General features: G+C 39.8%; 1 protein-coding gene across 1 annotated transcript in view; it reads left to right on the plus strand.

The window, feature by feature from the left end:
• coro7 (coronin 7) overlaps nt 1-6,133 on the plus strand; it is a 106,493-nt gene that overhangs the window by 47,532 nt on the left and 52,828 nt on the right. The window lies entirely within an intron of this gene.

A 6,133-nucleotide genomic window follows, 5' to 3' on the forward strand; every position in this document is an offset into this window, starting at 1 on the left:
ATGGATGTTATGCTTCTGCTACTTTGTTTTTGCTGCAGGTTTTATCTCTTAAACGTTTCTGTATGTGTGGGGAAAGAAGAAATGGAAGAATGTAAAAGAAACTGAAGAAGCAGAATGGAAAGTCAAACCAGCCACTAGGTTTGCCAAACCTTTTCCCTTCTGTTAGAATAAGAAACCTATGAGCATGTGAGAGATTGTTTTAATTTAGTTGTTGATCTGGGGTATTCGGGTTGTAATTCTGGTTCTTTTCATGTCAAATAACCCCCAGGCTAAATTCAAAATCACTTCTAATACATGCTGCAGATGCCTTTTTGGCTCTTATTTAAATATCTAGGTCATGATTTAAAAGCTGTAATTTCCACTGTAGTTGTTATGGGTTTTTTTCTATATTTAGCCACGGGTGCATTTTTACAACCGCAGGGAGCCAACGCAGTTAGATTAATATACAGGAAATAATGCCATAGCATGCCAGACTGAGCAACTGCTTACCTGGCTTGAACTTAATACCACATAACTTTTTACAGCATGTCACAAACAACCTTTGATTCCTCCTTAAGCCTCATTTGAACTGCAGGTCTCTCTCTCTCTCTCTCTCTCTCTCTCTCTCTCTCTCTCTCTCTCTCTCTCTCTCTCTCTCTCTCTGTCTCTGTCTCTGTCTCTGTGTGTGTGTGTGTGTGTGTGTGTGTGTGTGTGTGTGTGTGTGTGTGTGTGTGTGTGTGTGTGTGTGTGTGTGTGTGTGTGTGTGTGTGTGTGTGTGTGTGTGTGTGTGTGTGTACGCACGCGCGCGCATGTGCGTGTATGTGTATCATATGTTTCTTCTGCTGGGTCAGCTGAAACTCTGCTGATCTGCTGAGATGAAGTAATGCACTGAGGAATATTGTTTTGATCAGCACTGGGGACTCAGCCAAGCAGGCTGTGTCAAGATCATCCTCTCCTGCTGCTGCCCCCCACCTACACATGAATGCATGGGTGACTTCATTCCCCCCCACCGTGGTAATTTAATTGTATTAATTGTTGATGATAATTTGTTTATTTTCTATTCCAAGCAGACAAAGATGCTGTGAAGTCATTTCTCTTAAAAGCTTTTTTTAGTGAATACATCACAGTTGTAGTGATAATCTAGATATTGGATGAGATTTGATATCAGTTCACTTTGATGTGTTTGTCTGCAATTGGTGTGTAAACAGTGTATTAATTGTGAGTATGAGACTGAGGCCATTGTAGGTCTCTCTGCGTACCCTCAGGCCAGAAGTGAAGGATAATCACAGTGAAATTAACATTTGGTTTTTTAGTCTCTCTTGGCCATGACTCTTTTGCTTTCCCAATTCTCAGCACATTAATAATGTGTGTGATAAAAGATGCATTGAAATGGTAACCACAGCTGTGACCAAAGGGTGATTTTTAGACAACCCAGAAATGATGACAGCTCCCAGTTACTGTCACTTGTCTTGTTTTCTTTTTCCTTTTGTCTGGAGATGATTATGGTTAGCAGTATTGAGGTTTTGGTATCCCTACAAACAAGAAGGCATTGTATGAAGCCTGAGGATGGCCAAACGCTAGTATTGCAACTTTAACTATTGGTGACAATCGCTGGAATTCACCACTGCGTTTTAAAATTGGAGCCTTCATATGCCTCTTGGTGTTTCTAAGTACTAGCTCCATGAACAGCTGCTCAGGACTTCCCATCACAGCTGTTTTCTTGCAAAGGCCATATGAGGTAAATAACCTTGCTCAGGGCTAGCTGACAAAAAGACATCTCTTACCTAGTGAGACTTTATAAAAGGTTACCTCGGCACTACATCTTTTTATTTTGTTTTTAATTGTGTGCTCTAGTTGTTGAATTCAAGGAACTACAAATGACAAATGTAATTATTTTTCATCACTGAGCTGTACATTTGCATTCAAATATTTAGTATATAATATTTAGCTATTTTTAACTCCGAGAAAAAAAAAGAGCCAAGAAATTGTGTCCTCCTGCCAGTAAAACTTAACTGCTCTTAGATGTGCTTACTCTAGAATAACTGGATGTGATTAGTTTAAACAATAGGTATATGCTTGAACTACTTTCTTAATCTGCCAGTTTTATGGATCTTATTTGGATTCAACAGACTCTGTTCACATGCTTGATTATGGAACAGTTTTTACCGATTTGCATCAGTATATTACCCCCTCCTGCACCCCTCTCGCACTCAGTGATCTCCTTTCCATCCACTGCTGCCTCCAGTCATCTTTATTAATACCATATTACTCATTCGCTTATGTTTTTTCTGATTAAATTAAATTCGCCTACCCACTGTCCCTCCATTCCTTTGAAATTAGAAGCAAATTTGGGTTTGCTTTCTAGGATGACAGGTAGTCAGGTATTAATACCAATACTTAACAATACTTTTTTTTATTTTTAACAACACAGTAGTTAAACTAGAAGTGCTTAAAACCAGTGCTGTATCCTGAGTGAATAACTACAAAAAAAAGCAACATTCATTGAACACAGTAAACAAGCCAAGTTAGCCCTCTGAGCTAATGCTAACTACTTAGCGATATCATGGTAATCTAGTGCCCCTTAACATTTTTTGCCAACACCAGATCATCATAAAACGAATATGAAATACATAAAAAGACTATATCCCTTTAAGTTGCTTTGAACTGTAAATTCGCCAGCAGAAGGCAGAAGATAACGTTATCTCAGAGCCCGACGAGCACAGGCAAGTCTCTCCTTCCCTGGGCAGCTCTCGTACTCCTTTCTCCATCTCAGGCTCCAACTGGAAGGCGGTTGTTTCCTCAGCCTGTGCTGGGTGTACAGCACTATCTTCTTCTTTTTTTCTTATCATTATATGGTGGGTATCAACCAGCGTTAAGATGCATTACTGTCATCTGTGCCATCTAGAATCAATTAACGTTACACAAATACCGTATTCAGTATTTCAGTACTCATCAGTCAGAAACAGGTACCGATTTCATGCTGGCTCTTGATACCCAACCGTAGTGGCAGGCGATTCTGTTTAGGTGTTCTCTAATTTCAGACTAGGGTGCTGTCTGTCGGACTCTCATAGACACACACACACACACACACACATTCACATTTAACTACCCCACAACTGCCTCCCTCAGTGCCTCTGGTCAGTACATTTCCAAAGAGGGATAAGCTTTTCAGTTCATGTGCCCCTGCTTAAACCCAGCCGGTATCGTGTCCTACAAACTCAGAGCTTCCTGAAGGGCTACTGTAGTGTGCTTTGGAGTTTCTCACCTTGCCAATCATTATCCCTCCATAAGAATTCGACTTAAGGAGTAATACCACATCATGACAAAGTTTTGTAATTTTAGAATATGCATTCCCCCTTTACTCTGGACAAGAAGTTAAAAATTCACAATAGACAAGTGGATAAAATAACACTCCAAGATAAAAGAAAAGAACAGCCTATAGTGTATTTAGATCTTAAGCTGTGGCAGAGTTTCTCTGCAAACATGTGAAGCTAGACACTCCAACCCTGCACAACATTAATATTTGCGCCTGGAGCCTTGAATGTAACCTCAACAACACAATCAAGCGTGCATGTTGGGGCACTCAAGAATGGATGTGGCCATTTGCACGCTGGCCATATATAGACTCAAACCTTTTATAACCAACTTATATCTCTGACTTACCCCAATTGTGGTAGTTTACATTGTCTTTCTCCAGTATGAAAGGATATGGAGGTTTAGTCTATATCCTACTGAGAGGAATGATGATGACTAAAAAAGACAAGAATGACAAGACTAGGGTGGAAGAAAATATCTGCACTGGGGAAATCATACTGCCATTTGTTTCTATATCTAATAATCTACCGAACAGCATGTGAAATGAATTGCATGTGTGCCTGCTAATGTATTTTGCCAAGAACTAACCAGAATAAAGTTCTTCCTTTTGCTTTCTTTTCCTGTTTTTCTTTCTCTCTTGCTTCTCCTCTTTCCTCTCATGGCCTTTTTGTCAGATCAGCATCTGGGCCATCTGCTGGCACAGCCTGGCAGCTGTACGGCAAGAGAGGAACTAGTGGCACACCACCCATCATCTGTTATTAGTACTTCAGAAAGATTTAGAGGGAGGGAAGGTGGGACGTGGGGCTGGAGAGTTGGAGAGAGTAGGGAAACGAGCTGAAGGCCAACAACTGGAGCCAGAGAACCATGTTCCAAAAACAAAGTGGTGGTGTGTTTTCTCTACTCAGCTCTTCTAGTCCTATGCTTTTTACTCTGTATTGCTGCTATTCTTTTTTCTTTTTTTTCTTTTTAAAAAAAAAAAATCACAGGCACGTGTTCATTAGCATGTTACCACATCACAGAAACCGAATGTAGCTCAGGAATAATGAAGATCTTTCTCCTTAGGCCATAAAGATTATAATTTGTTATGGAAGAAATATGGAAAATATCATTCAGTTACTTGTATGCCATCAATTTTTTGGTTTATGATGAGTTTAATGCTTCATCTTATGATTTTTGCGTAGTTAATTTCATGCCTCCAACTTCTGACTGTAAATACGCTACTTGCAGCCTCATGACCCTGTGCTTCAACACATTGTTCTTAGCTGCTTACTCGTAACCCTGGATTTAGAAAAAAATTAGTAACAAAGAAATTGAGTGGAACATTTTTTTTTAAACACCATTTACTGAAGTAATTCTGTGTGGAATTAAAAAAAAAATGTTTTGGTTTATAATTGCAAAAAAGGTCCCTTGGAGCTACAATAGGGGCCATTGAGCAGCTCAGACTGAGTGTGAGCATCAAATTTGGCTCTCAGCCAGGGACCAAGTTTCTTTTAAAGTGCAGAAAAGAAAAGAGGAGTTGTTTTTATGGAAGGAAAGGAGAAAAAACACACACACACACACACACACACACATGTATACAGTACCAGTCGAAAGTTCAGATACACCTTCCCATTGACTTGAATGAGAAAGTGTGTCCAAACTTTTGACTGGTACTGTATATATGCTGACTGATTTCTCTCCTATTCTTATTGAAATACATGAACATTTGCAGATGCCTGGACGGAGAGAAGTACAGAAACATGCATGCATTCTTTCAGCTGTAACCATTATTTTTATCTGACATCATCTGTCTTTTTACCAGGAGTCACTCCAGTATGCACGCATATGCTCACAGTTTAGTTCCATCCATTGTCTTCTCCATCTTACCTTTTTTCTTTTTTCGCAAATGAGAAGCTAAAAGAGATGGAACCCCTATGACAACCTAAAGTGTGTGTATATTACTGCGGGTTAATGAACATTCAAAAATTCAGGAAATATGTCGGATTGAGGGACTAAGAAGTTTAGCTATATTGGCCTCCAGGAGGTGCATTATTTCTCCTGTTATTTCACCAGGAAGCTTGTTCTCTCAGAGAAAATTGATGTAATAGGGCCTGCATGACAGGAGTGGTGCTGTTTTATGTGTTTGTGTTGTTAGTGTGGGATCTTGCACAACAGCTCCCAGGTATGTGCTTGGTTTTGTTAGTGGGCATGGGTGTGAGTACGTGCATGCTGTATCAATTCCCTACCAGCATCCGACCTATAAAACTCATGGGTGGTCAGCCTGTTTATTGTGTGGGTTCGCAGGCCATGCCTTAGCTGTTAGACTTAGACCCATGAGTCTAAATCCACTTACTACCTTAACCTGAATGTTTTCAATCATAATCTTTATTTCCATTTTGCCTCCAGCTCACTGCTCTTAAGGAAAAATTCCAAGACTTCTCATTCACTGAAAGCACACATTAAACACTCTTATAAAAGTTTGTTTTGGGTGGTGGTTCACTAACAGATGTAGCAAAGAGAATCTAATGCTTTTGTATAACACATAAACATTTGCTTATTTATCATGTTGGAAATTGTTTAAGTGGCCGCGATGATGTTAAGGACAGAGCACAAGTCAGACATACACCTACATGCATGTCCATGTAGCTACACTGTTGTAAGAAGCTTGGCCACTTCTCCCATGAGTTTGCAAAAATGCACACAAACACACGTCAACTACTGAATGGATGAGTTCATTATGCAGCATAATTATAGCTCCACTTCCCATTCTCTTTCCTGGACTACCCCTCCTGTGATCTCTCCCCTTACCGCGTTGAGTGATGTTTTAAAAAGAGAAGGAGAAACTAATGACAAACACAGA

This window comes from Scomber scombrus, chromosome 18, assembly GCF_963691925.1.
Source record: "Scomber scombrus chromosome 18, fScoSco1.1, whole genome shotgun sequence".
NCBI lineage: Eukaryota > Metazoa > Chordata > Actinopteri > Scombriformes > Scombridae > Scomber > Scomber scombrus.